General features: G+C 44.4%; 1 protein-coding gene across 5 annotated transcripts in view; it reads left to right on the top strand.

Moving 5' to 3' along the window:
- Positions 1 to 97: 97 nt before the first annotated feature.
- Positions 98 to 14,290, top strand: part of TCN2 (transcobalamin 2) — a 34,214-nt gene continuing 20,021 nt past the window's right edge. For all 5 annotated transcript variants that reach the window (XM_067700252.1, XM_067700251.1, XM_067700253.1 and 2 more), the window contains exons 1-2: positions 98 to 217; positions 10,570 to 10,678. The gene's annotated coding sequence lies outside the window, so the exon portion shown is untranslated. The remainder of the gene's footprint in view (positions 218 to 10,569; positions 10,679 to 14,290) is intronic.

Raw genomic sequence — 14,290 nt, 5'->3', positions numbered from 1 at the left:
GTTACAGACATTTTTAATGTTTAAGCATGGGCGTATATTCAGGCATTTCTATAATCATCCTGATGACGAGCGTTTGACGTTATAAGCCCCGTGGCCTGTTGGGATGGAAGGGGGCGGAAGACTTAGAGGCGACGCAGCGCCTTCTGGGATGCAGAGGAGAGAAGCACTCAGAGGTGTGGGAGTACGAGTCTCCCTTGTCTGAGAGGCCGCCTCGGCGGTAAGTGAAGCTGGGCGCGCTTCGCCGCTGGCTATTGGCTTTTACGTTTGTCCATTCGCTGTTACCGGGATAAACAGAGCAAAAGCAGACTTTTTTCTTCACAGGGGTGGAGAGACTCGAGAGGCCACTTATATTTTCTGAGCCTTAGCGGAGGGTTGAAAAATGACGAAAGACCAAGCAGAATTACAGAACTCGTGGTATATTTAAAATGCACATTTAAGACGTTTTGAGCTTTTAATATGTATACACAAATTTCGTAGTGTGTTCCTCAAAGAATAATTACAAATTTATACAAATATTCACACCAAGTGGTGTGGTCTGGGAAGCAGGTAAAATTTGTAAAATTTGATGTTTTCTTCTTTCAGGCCTCTAAACTCCATTTGGAGATTGCCTCAAATTTTTATTTATTTATTAATTATTTAAGTTATTTTTGACTGCTGCGGCACATGGGATCTTCACTGAGGCATGGGGGATCTTTCGTTGTAACTCACAGGCTCCCCGGTCGTGGTGCGTGGGCTTCTCGCTAGTTCCGGCATGAGGGTTTTTCTCTCTCTAGTTGTGGCGCTCTGGTTCCAGAGCGTGTAGGCTCTGTAGTTTGCGGTACATGGGCTCTAGATGAGGCGCGAGAGCTCCATAGTTGTGGCGCACCGGCTTAGTTGCCCCTCAGCGTGTGGGATCTTAGTTCCCCGACCAGGGATTGAACCTGTGTCCCCTGCATTGTAAGGTGGACTTTTTACCACTGGACCACCAGGGAAGTCACAAGATTGCCTCATTTTTTTTTTTTTGGTACGCGGGCCTCTCACAGCTGTGGCCTCTCCCGTTGCTGAGCACAGGCTCCGGACGCGCAGGCTTAGCAGCCATGGCTCACGGGCCTAGCCGCTCCGTGGCACGTGGGATCTTCCCTGACCGGGGCACGAACCCGTGTCCCCTGCATTGGCAGGCGGACTCTCAACCACTGCGCCACCAGGGAAGACCCTGCCTCAAAATTTTGAATTTGAGGCCCTGTGAATGTGACCTGACCCAAAGTTGTAGTGATAGAACTCACCCTTTAAAGGTAAATACAGACATTAAACACTGGCTAGTGCTTGTTTTGAACAATGTGCATTTTATTATGTACTTTCAATTAAAGCTAAAGTAAAGTAAAAACCTAGTGATTCTACAAACAGCGAAAAATGAAATGACATGAAAACCAGCTAGGGGAAGGTGAGCTGGCAGAACTTTGAATGAACTTGCCAGAGAGGTGTGAGGAAAACCAGGGTCATGTGGTGCTCCCAGCAGAAGACCAAGGAGTGTTCCAGAAGTGGGGCAGTAGAGAAGGAAGGATGGCAAAGATTGGTGCCACCATGAAAGTTATAAAAGGTGCAGAGGTGGTGGTCTCTATCACATCTCTGTTTAATTCATCAGTCTGGTGCCTGCAGAAACTGGATTGATTCTGGAGCATGACTATAGATTACTGTGCACTCAAGCAAGTAATAGCCCTGATCACAATTGATGCGCTTGAAATTGTTTCATTGCTAGAGCAGATTAATAAGGCTTGAGGTATATGGTTTGTTGCCATTGATTTAGCAAGTTCATTCTTTTACATTCCACTTAGAAAAGAGGATCAGGACTTCCCTGGCGGTCCAGTGGTTAAGACTCCACGCTTCCAATGCAGGGGGCCCGGGTTCGATCCCTGGTCTGGTAACTAAGATCCCGCATGCTGCGTGGTGCGGCCAAAAAATAAAGAGGATCAGAAACACTTCTCATTCTCATGGAACTGACAATAATATTCATTTAGTTTTACGTTGGGGCTATGTTAACTCTCCTGCCCTCTGTTATAATACTAGTCTGAAGAGATCTGGATCATCGGAACAGCCCACAGATGTGACACTGATCTGTTACACTGATATCATGCTGATCAGACAGGACATGTAGAGAGGGCTCTGAAGCAGGTCCTGGCTGCAGAGCAAACCGTGCCTCACTTGGACCATCGGATCCAGCAGACCCTATGGTGTTGGTGGAGTCAGCGGAGGGAAAGATTCAGTATAGAGCTTATGGCAAGCCCCAGTGGGAGAATCACAATGCAGAACTCTGGAATTCTTGGGCAAGGTCATGCCACCTACTGCAGAGAAGTGTACACCATTGAAGAAATACCTGCAGGCTTGTTACTGAGCCCTGGTATAAAACAGTTGGCCATTTGTCATCAAGTGACCAAGTTCAGAACTTCCAATTATGAGTTGGGTTATTTTGGACCCAGTGAGGAATAAAAGTAAATGGGCCCAGCAGAGGTCATTGTAAATATAATCAAGCCCTCCTGGGACCAGAGGGCACAAGTAAGCTGCATGAGCGAGTAGCCTAGGACCCCTATTGCACACAACAGTTGCTCCAAAATCCCTTCCCTGTTTGCCCCTAAGCCCGTATGGAGGTCCCACATGACTAGCTGAAAACGAGGAGGAAAAGACTCAAGCTTGGTTTATGGACAGGTTGGCTCAGTGCACAGGTGCAAAGCAAAAATAGACCACAGCTACATAGCAGCCACTTTCAGAGTTGGTCTTGAAAGACAGTGGAGATGGAAAATCTTCCCAATAGGTGGAGCTGCAAGCAGTCATCCGCTTTTTATGGAAGGAAAAGTGACCTAAGTTGAAAATACAGATAGGTTCCTGAGCAGTGGTCAGTGGTCTGGCTGTCTGGAAGGGGATCTGGAAGGAAAAGGACTAGAATGTAGAGATAAGGAGATCTGAGGTAGAGGCATATGGCTGGATGAGAGAAATAGAGAAAACACTGAGCCCCCAGTATGCCACTATTCCTTGAGGAGACCAATTGGCCACTTGACAATTCAGCTACAGTGGGCCTTTCTGTCCTGGAAATGTCACCAGTTTGTCCTGAGAGAGAGAGATACCTAACCTGGGCAAGGGTCTGCCTTGTCTGCCTGCAGACTCAGCCAGAGCCACTATTCAGCAGCCTATGGAATGCCTGATCTACAAGCATGGAATCCCACGTATCATAGCCTTCAACCAGGGACCTGTTTTACATGCAGGGAGGTGTAGGAGTAGGCCCATGGCCTTGGGATCCCATGGATATACCACCTACTGCACCATCCAGAGACATCCAGCATCACAGAATGCTGGAACAGCCTTCTACAAGCATAGCTGAGGTACCAGCTTGGAGGAAATACTCTGTGATAAGCCAACCCACTTACTCCCAATGACTCACTGGGAGAATATTGTGCTTCCCATTCCTGTAACTCTGAGCTCTGCAATGTTGGAGACCCTGGTCCTCAAAGAGGACATGCTTTTCCCAGGGGACACAGAAAGGGTTCCATTGAATTATAAGTTGTGGCTACCACATGGGTACTTTGACCTTCTTGTGCACAGGGACCAGCAGGTTTGAAGAATTTTTCGCACGGTTTGCTCTGCAGCCAGGACCTGCTTCAGAGCCCTCTCTACATGTCCTGTCTGATCAGCATGATATCAGTGTAACAGATCAGTGTCACATCTGTGGGCTGTTCCGATGATCCAGATCTCTTCAGACTAGTATTATAACAGAGGGCAGGAGAGTTAACATAGCCCCAACGTAAAACTAAATGAATATTATTGTCAGTTCCATGAGAATGAGAAGTGTTTCTGATCCTCTTTATTTTTTGGCCGCACCACGCAGCATGTGGGATCTTAGTTACCAACACTGAGAGGCCCGCGTACCACAACAACAACAAAAAGACACATGCACCCCAATGTTCACAATGGGGATGGGACAACACGTGCAGAACCCAGGTGAGCTGCTTGGGAGCCTCCTGGCACTCCATTGCCCACTGCAACTGAGAATGGACACATGAATTACCCCTGGCATGAAAAGAGTTAACATACCAAGGGTTCACGACCCTCAGCAATAAGGTTTGGGTTATGCTATCAAGACCTGCTGAGGTAAGAGCTGAGATTCAGGTGAGTTTAGGATGGATGGTGGAAGAAGATGAATACCAACTGCAGCCCTGAGTCACGGATCAACCAAAGCAATGGAGGTTATGGTTTATTATAGTAGCATCCCTTTTCTTAGGTTCCACTCAGGAAGCGAGGCCCATGGAACTATCTCTGAACCTGTGTGGAGAAGTAAATGTATGTGGTGCAAGGGGTAGACTGTAGTGGATTCAAAACATGTCTCTCAGGCCTCCTACTGTGGGGAGCACAATTGCCCAATCGCCCCAGCTGTGCTCTGAAACCCATCGAGTGCTAGTGCAAAGGCTGTGCTTCCCATGGGCTCCCAGCCAATGACTGAGCACAGCAAGGATACTGATGGAGGCCTGGTCCTTGGAGTCACAGGGCTCCTCTGTTGGGTGACTGTTTTGTGTCAGTCTCAGCCTATCATCGATAGTGATGCTATTGGCTAGGAGTGCCTGGGGGGCCTGTACTACCAGTGGGAGCCCCCCACACCCCAGACGTTTCCCCAACTGGAGCCAGTGTCGTGGATGGACTAGTCCTTGTGATTGCAAGATACACCTCAGCAACAACCATTAGGGAACTTTGGGGGGAAAAGAAAAGGTTTATTACAAGTCCTGGAGGGTACCTGGCACGTCTGGGGCCACACAGCAAGGTCACAGGTAGAGAGAGAGAGAGCATGCACCTGGGGTTTTGCCTTTATTGGGGTTGAGGATGAGGTGCCTAGGGTTTCACAGGTTCACTCTTTATTGGCAAATTTAAAACAGAAGAGCCAGAATTAGGACACAGGAAGGGAAAAGTGGGGTCACTCAAGCAGTCAGTTATGTAGGTTACCCAGGACTTTCTAAAAGGGGAATTTTGGGGAATTCCCTGGGGGTCTAGCAGTTAGGACTCTGCACTTTCACTGCCGAAGAGGCAGGTTCAATCCCTGGTCAGAGAACTAAGATCTCACAAGCCGCTGGGCTAAAAGAAAAAAGTGGGGGAGGGACTTCTTGGGTGGGGGCAGCCTGTCTCCTTATCTATTTGTTTAACTAGTAACTGTGTTCCACAAAATGTTTGAGGTGCGTGTCTTTGAAATGAATGCCTCAGCAATCGAAAGCTTAATGTCAGGCACTTAAAATTAAAAAAAAAAAAGCTTACTGTCAGGCACTTACACTACAGTAACTTTTTTTTTTTAATTTATTTTTATTTTTGGCTGCATTGGGTCTTTGTTGCTGCGCTCGGGCTTTTCTGTAGTTGCGGTGAGCAGGCTTCTCATTGGGTGGCTTCTCTTGTTGCAGCCCACGGGCTCTAGGCACGTGGGCTTCAGTAGTTGTGGCTCGCAGGCTCTAGACCTCAGGCTCAGTAGTTGTGGCGCACAGGCTTAGTTGCTCCGCGGCACGTGGAATCTTCCCAGACCAGGGCTCGAACACATGTCCTCTGCATTGGCAGGCGGATTCTTAACCACTGAGCTGCCAGGGAAGCCCCACTACAGTAACTTTGATCCCAGGGCTTGCCGTAGGCCTTGCTGAAAGTTTCTTAAATCTCTACAGCATTAATTATTAGAGAAATGCAAATCAAAACTACAATGAGGTATCACCTTACACCGTTCAGAATGGCCATTATCAAAAAACCTAGAAACATAACTAATAAGAACCTGCTATATAAAAAATAAATAAAATAAAATTCAAAAACAAAAAAAATCTAGAAACAATAAATGCCGGAAAGGGTGTGGTGAAAAGGGAACCCTCCTGCACTGTTGGTGGGAATGTAAATTGATACAGCCGCTGTGGAGAACAGTATGGAGTTTCCTTAAAAAACTAAAAATAGAACTACCATATGACCCAGCAATCCCACTACTGGGCATATACCCAGAGAAAACCATAATTCAAAAAGACACATGTGGGCTTCCCTGGTGGTGCAGTGGTTGAGAGTCCACCTGCCGATGCAGGGGACAGGGGTTCGTGCCCCGGACCGGGAAGATCCCACATGCCGCGGAGCGGCTGGGCCTGTGAGCCATGGCCGCTGAGCCTGCGCGTCTGGAGCCTGTGCTCCACAGCGGGAGAGGCCACAACACTGAGAGGCCCGCTTACCACAACAACAACAACAAAAAGACACATGCACCCCAATGTTCATTGCAGCACTATTTACAATAGCCAGGACATGGAAGCAACCTAAATGCCCATCAACAGACAAATGATTAAAGAAGATGTGGTACATATATACAATGGAATATTAGCCATAAAAAGGAACGAAATTGGGTCATTTGTAGAGATGTGGATGGATCTAGAGACTGTCATACAGTGAAGTAAGTCAGAAATAGAAAAACAAATATCGTATATTAACGCATATATGTGGAACCTAGAAAAATGGTACAGATGAACCTGTTTGCAGGGCAGAAATAGAGACACAATGTCGAGAACAAACGTATGGACACCAAGGGGGGAAGTGGCAGGGGTGGTGGTGGTGGTGTGATGAATTGGGAGATTGACATATATACACTAATATGTATAAAATAGATAATTAATAAGAACCTGCTGTATAAAAAATAAATTCAAAAATTCAAAAAACAAAAACAAAAAGACATGTACCACAATGTTCATTGCAGCACTATTTACAATAACCAGGACATGGAACCAACCTAAATGTCCATCAACAGATGAATGGATAAAGAAGATGTGGCACATATATACAGTGGAATATTACTCGCCATAAAAAGAAACAAAATTGAGTTATTTGTAGTGAGGTGGATGGACCTAGAGTCTGTCATACAGAGTGAAGTAAGTCAGAAAGAGAAAAACAAACACCGTATGCTAACGCATATATGTGGAATCTAAAAACAAAAACAAAAAAAATGGTACTGATGAACCTATTTGCAGGGCAGGAATAAAGAGGTAGACATAGAGAATGAACTTGAGGACATGGGGTGGGAGGGCGAAGCTGGGGTGAAGTGAGAGTAGCATTGACATATATACACTACCGAATGTAAAATAGCTAGTGGGAAGCAGCAACATAGCACAGGGAGATCGGCTTGGTGATTTGCGATGACCTAGAGAGCTGGGATAGGGAGGGTGTGAGGGAGGCTCAAGAGGGAGGGGATGTGGGGATATATGTATGCATATGGATGATTCACGTTGTTGTACAACAGAAAGTAACACAGTATTGTGAAGCAATTATACTCCAGTAAAGATCTATTAAAAAAAAATATCTCTACAGCAGTCTCAGACCTCCCTTACCTATTTCCTTCCTTCCCTCTCTCCTTCACAGGGGTCAGACCTGCACCATAGTCTGACAGGTCCACTGGCTTCCTCTGGTTCCCTTTCCCTTTATACTCATAGAATTTTCCCCGATCAATCCTATGCACATCTAATACCATCTTGGCATCTGCTCTTGGAGGACCAGGACTAACACAACCAGTCATAGATTTATAGCTTGATTTTTCACAAACCAAATACACCCATATAAGCAGTACCCAGCTCAGGAAACAGAACGTGACCAGCGCCCATGAGCCCTCCCTGCAGTGCCCCCTTCCAGTTCCTATCCCTCAAAGAGAATCACTAATCAAATTCCCACATCCTACCTTAGTTTTGCCTATTTTTCAACTCTCTGTGGACAAAAAAATGTCACCTGCTGTATCAGTAAAAAAAAAAAAAGGATGTTCCTGCCATCAGGCCATCAGCCACTGCAGCAGCCTCACTGGGCATCCTTGCTACGAAGTCCAAGCTCATACTACTCACTGCACGACAGGCCAATAAATTGAGAGATGAGTTGTTGGGGCAAGGAATAGCGACTTTATTCAGAAAGCCAGCAGACCGAGAAGATGGTGGACTCATGTCCCAAAGAACCATCTTGCCTGAGTTAGAATTCAGGCTTCATTTATACTAAAAGGGGAGGGAGTAAAGTCAAACATTTCCTGGTTCTGGTCAGCCTCAGGAGGGGATGTGTTAGTTTCCTCCTTCCTGTAGTCATTCACAGGTGGGCCTGGTCTGGATGTGAGCCAAACAAAGGGATTTTAGCTTAGTGCTCATCACCTGGGAGGCAGGGGTCCCAGAGGAGGGTCATTATAATTCAAGCTTATAGGCAACATCCCTTTAGTGATTAACTTGTAATAGAATTCCCTATTACACCCTGAAGGGATTCAGATGGAGAAAAACAGGATACTAGCCCTAGATAGCTAAAGTGCATATCAAAGGAATGATTTCAATGAGCCCAGACTCTTGCATCTTCCCATACATAGAAAAGCACTAAATTCATTAACTTGAGATGTCTGTTTTCTCTTTAATTAACAGTAATCTTTTGATGTTCCAACTACCTGGGCTTTTTGTTGTTTTTCGTTTGTTTGTTGTTTCTTTGTGTGTTTTTTGTTTATTTTTTTGCAAAAACTCCTCTATGTATCCTGGCTCCTCCCTTACCTCTTCAGAACAGTCCCTTAGAGTTATCTGAGAGGCTGTATCCTGGGCTTAAGTCCTCAGAAAGTCTGCTGAATAAAACATAATTTTAGGGCTTCCCTGGTGGCGCAGTGGTTGAGAGTCCGCCTGCCGATGCAGGGGACACGGGTTCGTGCCCTGGTCTGGGAAGATCCCACATGGCGCAGAGCGCCTGGGCCCGTGAACCATGGCCGCTGAGCCTGCGCGTCCGGAGCCTGTGCTACGCAACGGGAGAGGCCACAACAGTGAGAGGCCCGCGTACCGCAAAAAAAAAAAAAAAAAAAAAAAAATTCCGGCATGGGGGAATTCCCTGGCAGTCCAATGGTTAGGACTCTGTGCTTCCACTGCAGGGGGCACAGGTTCAATCCCTGGTCAGGGAACTAAGATCCCTGTGTGGCACAGCCATAAAAAAAAAAAAAAAAAAGAAATTGGGGATGGGGTCAGTTCACTGTTTCTGTCTATAAGTCTTACGCAGTTGAAATCATGAAAGCTGGAATAGTCTGAGGGCTGGAGAAGCTGGGGGCTGGCTGGACATGCTTCTGTTTCTTCAGGTAATCACAGGGCTTCTTCAGGTAATCATGTGGATTACTTTCCTGGGCCAATTTAGGCTTCCACCCAGGATAGCAGCCTCAGGGTGGTTGGACTGTTTACACAACAGCTCTCAAGTGTTGCCAAGAGCAAGGTGGCAGTGCATTATCTTTTCTGACTTGAAGTCATATATTATCACTTCTTGTATATTCTGCAACTTACAAGCAAGTCACAAATCTGCCCAGATTCAAAGGGAGAGGACTTAGACTTCGTGAATGAATGACAAAATTATAGAAGACCACAGTGGGATGGGGTATTGTTGCAGCCATCATTGCAAAATACAATCTGATATATGCTCTTTGTCTCTATTAATGCTTTTTGCCTAAGACTATTTGATCTGATAATAATATAGCTAAGCCAGCTTTATTTTGGTTGGTATTTTTCTGGTATATCTTTTTCTAACCTTTCACTTTTAATCTTTTTGCATTTTTATGTTATAGGAATTTCTCTTGAAAACAGAATATAGCTGGGTATTTTAAAAACCAACCTGATAGTCTTCGCCCTTGAACTGGATAGTTTAATCCATTTACATGGATTGTGATGGCTGATATATTTGGGTTTCTGTCTTCTGTCTTATTTTTGTTCTACCTATTCAGTTTTTCTGGGTTTCTTTTTTCTCCCCCTCCTTTTTGTTTTCTTTTAGATTAAATTCTCCCCACAATAATTCTGTTTGTCCTTCTACTAGTTTACATACTGTTTCTGTTCTTTAAATGATTATCCAAAATTTTTAACTTACACTTAAAATCAATAGACCCTCCAGAACATAGGATTACTTATTTAAGGACACCAGCAAAATACCTTCAAAGTCCACAGAAATGATGAGATGATGATTTTAAGGACTCCTCCTTTTTTTTTTAAAAGAAGTAGACTTTATTTTGGGGACTTCCCTGGTGGTCCAGTGCTTAAGAATCTGCCTTCCAATGCAGGGGACGTGGCTTCGATCCCTGGTTGGGGAACTAAGATCCCACATGCCACGGGGCAACTAAGCCCACGTGCCACAATTACTGAGCCCACGTGCCACAACTAGAGAGAAGCCTGCGAGCCGCAACTAAGACCCAGTGCAGCCAAATAAATAAATAGATAGATAGATAGATTTTATTTTTAATTTTTCCCCCCTGCCACACCACACAGCATGTGGGATCTTATTTCCCCGACAAGGAATCGAACCCACACCCCCTGCATTGGAAGCGTGGAGTCTTAACCACTGAACTGCCAGGAAAGTCGCCAGGACTTTATTTTTTAGAACAGCTTTAGCTTTACATAAAAATTGCGTAGGTAGTGCAGAGAATTCCCATATATCCCACAGTCAGTTTTTCTTATTATTAACATCTAACATTAGTATGGTACATTTATTACAATTAATGAACCAGTATTGATACTTTATTATTAATATACATTATTCAGATTTCCTTAGTTTTAAACCTAATATCTTTTTTTTTTTCTGTTCCAGGACACCACGTTACATTTGTCATGTCTCCTTAGGCTCCTCTTGGCTGTGACAGTTTCTCAGACCTTCCTTATTTGTGATGACCTTGACAGTTTTGAGGAGTCCTGGTCAGGTATTTTGCAGGATGTTTGGAATTTGTTTTTTTACTCATGGTTAAACTGGGGGTTGGAGGGACTTCCCTGGTGGTCCAGTGGGTAAGACTCCGCATTCCCAATACAGGGGGCCCAGGTTGGGTCCCTTGTTGGAGAACTAGATCCCAGATGCATGCTGCAACTAAGACCCAGCATAGCCAAAATAAATAAATAAAATAAATAATAAATAAATTTTTTAAAAACTGTGGGTTGGAGGAAGAAGACCACAGAGGCGAAGTGCCATTTTCATCACATCCTATCAAGGGTGTATGCTGTCAACATGATTGTTCACCTTGGCTTTGGTCATTTGGTTGATGAATTGCTTGTTGGGCTTCTCGATTGTAAGGATGCTCTTCCTCCCACCCACTTTCCGTACTGTATTTTTTGGAAGGAAGTCACTCTGCACAGCCCACACTTAGGGAGTGGGGAGTTATGCTCCCCCTCCTTGAAGGCAGAGTATCTGCATATATTATTGGGAATTTTTCTGCATGAGAGATTTGTCTCTTATCCATTTGTCTTAGTCTGTCTGGGCTGCTATAACAAAATACCACAGACTTGCTATAACAAAATACCATACCATTAGTAGCTTGCAAAGAACAGAAATTTGTTTCTCACAGTTCTGGAGGCTGGAAAGTCCACTACCAAGGTGCCGACAGATTGGGTGTCTGGTGAGGGCTTGCTTTCTGGTTCATAGACAGCCAAATTTTCACTGTGTCTTCACATGGCTGAAGGAGTGAGGGCTCTCTCCGGGGTCTCTCTTTTTTAAAAAATTTTATTGAAATATGGTTGTTTTATAGTGTGTTAGTTTCAGGTGTATAATAAAGTGATTCAGTTATTTTATTTATATAGATATATTTATAGATATATTTATATATATATATTCTTTTTTTTAACATTCTCTTCCATTATAGGTTATTACAAGATATTAAGTATAGTTCCCTGTGCTATACAGTAGGTCCTTGTTAGTTATCTACTGGGGTATCTTTTATAAGGAGTCTAATCCCATGCATGACGGCTCCTAATTACCTCCCAAAGGCCCCACCTCCAGAAAACATGGCATGGGGATTAGGTTTCAACACATGAATTTGGGGGGACACAAACATTCAGTGTATGTCAGTGTTTATTTATTTGTTGAATCATTTATTTATATCAGTATGTAAGCATGGATATTTATTTTTTACTTTGGGTTATAGTCTAATATCACTTTTGTTGCTCAAATTATTCCAGCTTTGGCCACTAGGGGCCCCCCTTCAGTTTGCTCCTGTATCCCTTTGACATGATCAGTGTGGGTGCACGTGTGCATGTGTGTACTTCCTTACCTTCTGGACCTATAAGATGCTCCAGGCTCATCTTGCATATTTCTTGTCCCAGTCCTAGTATCAGTCATATTAGGGGAACCTGGTTCCTTTTATTGGAGAATGGTTATTATAAATCAAAATCTGGGCACTCAGTAATCTTATTGCTACTGTGCTGTCTTTGCTTCTAGACCCTCTCAGCTGACAGCAAAAAGTATGTTTGTGTATACTGTTCTGTTGTGTACACACATACCTATAACTATTTCTGGATGTAACCATCTTTGTCTGCATTTAGCTAAACATGAATTCATGCTGATGTCTCCACCACACCGTCACCACACAGATCATTCTAGCCTCCTCCCCTTGCTTGTCTGTAAACCCCGACTCCAACAGTGAGAAGCCTGACTTCTGTAACCTGCCATCCATTTGCTTAATTGTTCAATTCCAATACTCATGTCTGCTAGCATCAGAATTATTAACTCTCACCCTCATGATATAGTGCTTATGTGCAGATCTTCTTGCCTTTATTCTACAGACCCGACTCATCATCACAGTTTCTTAGGCCAGCACTCTTTCCCCCACTCTTTTTTTTTTTTTTTTAACAAATTTTTTTATTTTTGGCTGTGCTGGGTCTTCTTTGCTGTGTGCGGGCTTTTCTCTAGTTGCGGTGAGTGGGGGCTACTCTGTTGCGGTGTGCGGGCTTCTCATCGCGGTGGCTTCTCTTGTTGCAGAGCACGGGCTCTAGGCGCGTGGCCTTCAGTAGTTGTGGCTCGTGGGCTCTAGAGCACAGGCTCAGTAGTTGTAGCACACGGGCTTAGTTGCTCCACAGCATGTGGGATCTTCCCGGACCAAGGCTCGAACCCGTGTCCCCTGCATTGGCAGGCGGATTCTTAACCACTGTGCCACTGGGGAAGTCCTCCCCCACTCTTTTGGTGAGGTTGCTTCATACATTTGTAATACAATTAGATTGTTTGTCACATTCTGCATTCTATCCTGGGATCCCGTCGTCTCCTGAATAATATTTTTTTAATTTGCATGCGTTAAGTTCACTGTGTGTGCTGTAAAGTTCTATAGGTTTTGACAAATATGTAGTATTATATATCCACCATTATACTCTCATACAGTTTTGCCATACTTGCTTCACCTATTCAACCCTCCCTTCCCCTACTCTTTCCCCCCAGCCTCTGGCAACTACTGATCTTCTTACTATTTACCATAGTTTTGCCTTTTCCACAATGCTGTGTAATAGGAATAATCGGAGACCTTTCAGTCTTGCCCCTTTCTTCCCTCGGCAATATGAATTTAAGTTTCACCCCTGTCTTTTTGTGGCTTAATAGCTCATTTATTTTACTTTTAAATTTTTTTTGGCTGTGCCACTCAGCATGTGGGATCTTAGTTCCCTGACCAGGGATCAAACCCATGCGTCCCCTGCATTGGAAGTGTGGAGTCTTAACCACTGGACAGCCAAGGAAGTCCAATAGCTCATTTCTTTTTTTTTTTTTTTTTTTTTTTTTCAGTACGCGGGCCTCTCACTGTTGTGGCCTCTCCCATTGCGGAGCGCAGGCTCCGGACGCACAGGCTCAGCGGCCATGGCTCACGGGCGCAGCCGCTCTGCAGCATGTGGGATCTTCCCAGACCGGGGCACGAACCCGTGTTCCCTGCATCGGCAGGCGGACTCTCAACCACTGCGCCACCAGGGAAGCCCCAATAGCTCATTTCTTTTAATTGCTATTTTCAGTTATATAATATTTCATAGTATATATGTACCAGAATGTGTTTATCCATTCACCTATGGAAAGACACCTTGGTTGCTTCCAGTTTTTGGCAATTATGTATGAAGTTGTTATAAACTCTCACATGCAGATTTTTGTGTGGATATAAGTATTCATATCTGTTGGGTAAACAGCTAGGAGCACGATTGTGGAATCTGATAGTGAAACTATGTTTTGCTTTGTAAGTAACTGCCAACTGTCTTCCAAAGTGGCTGTACCATGTTGCATTCCCACCAGCAGTGAGTGACAATTCCTGTTGTTCCACATCCTTGCCAACATTTGGTGATGTCAGTGTTTTGGATTTGAGCTATTCTAATAGGTATATAGTGGTATCATTGTTGTTTTAATTTGCAGTTACCTGGTGACATATGAAATGGAGCATCTTTTTATATGCTTATTTGCCATCTATATATCATCTCTGGTGAGATGTCTGTTCAGGTCTTTGGTCTATTTTTAAATTGGGTTGTTTGTTTTCTTATTGTTGAGTTTCAAGGGTTCTTTGGATAACCATCTTTTTTTTTTTGCG

This window comes from Pseudorca crassidens, chromosome 12, assembly GCF_039906515.1.
Source record: "Pseudorca crassidens isolate mPseCra1 chromosome 12, mPseCra1.hap1, whole genome shotgun sequence".
NCBI classification, from domain to species: Eukaryota; Metazoa; Chordata; class Mammalia; order Artiodactyla; family Delphinidae; genus Pseudorca; species Pseudorca crassidens.
Note: the sequence above shows the minus strand (reverse complement) of the source record. Positions and strands in the feature narration are given on the sequence as shown.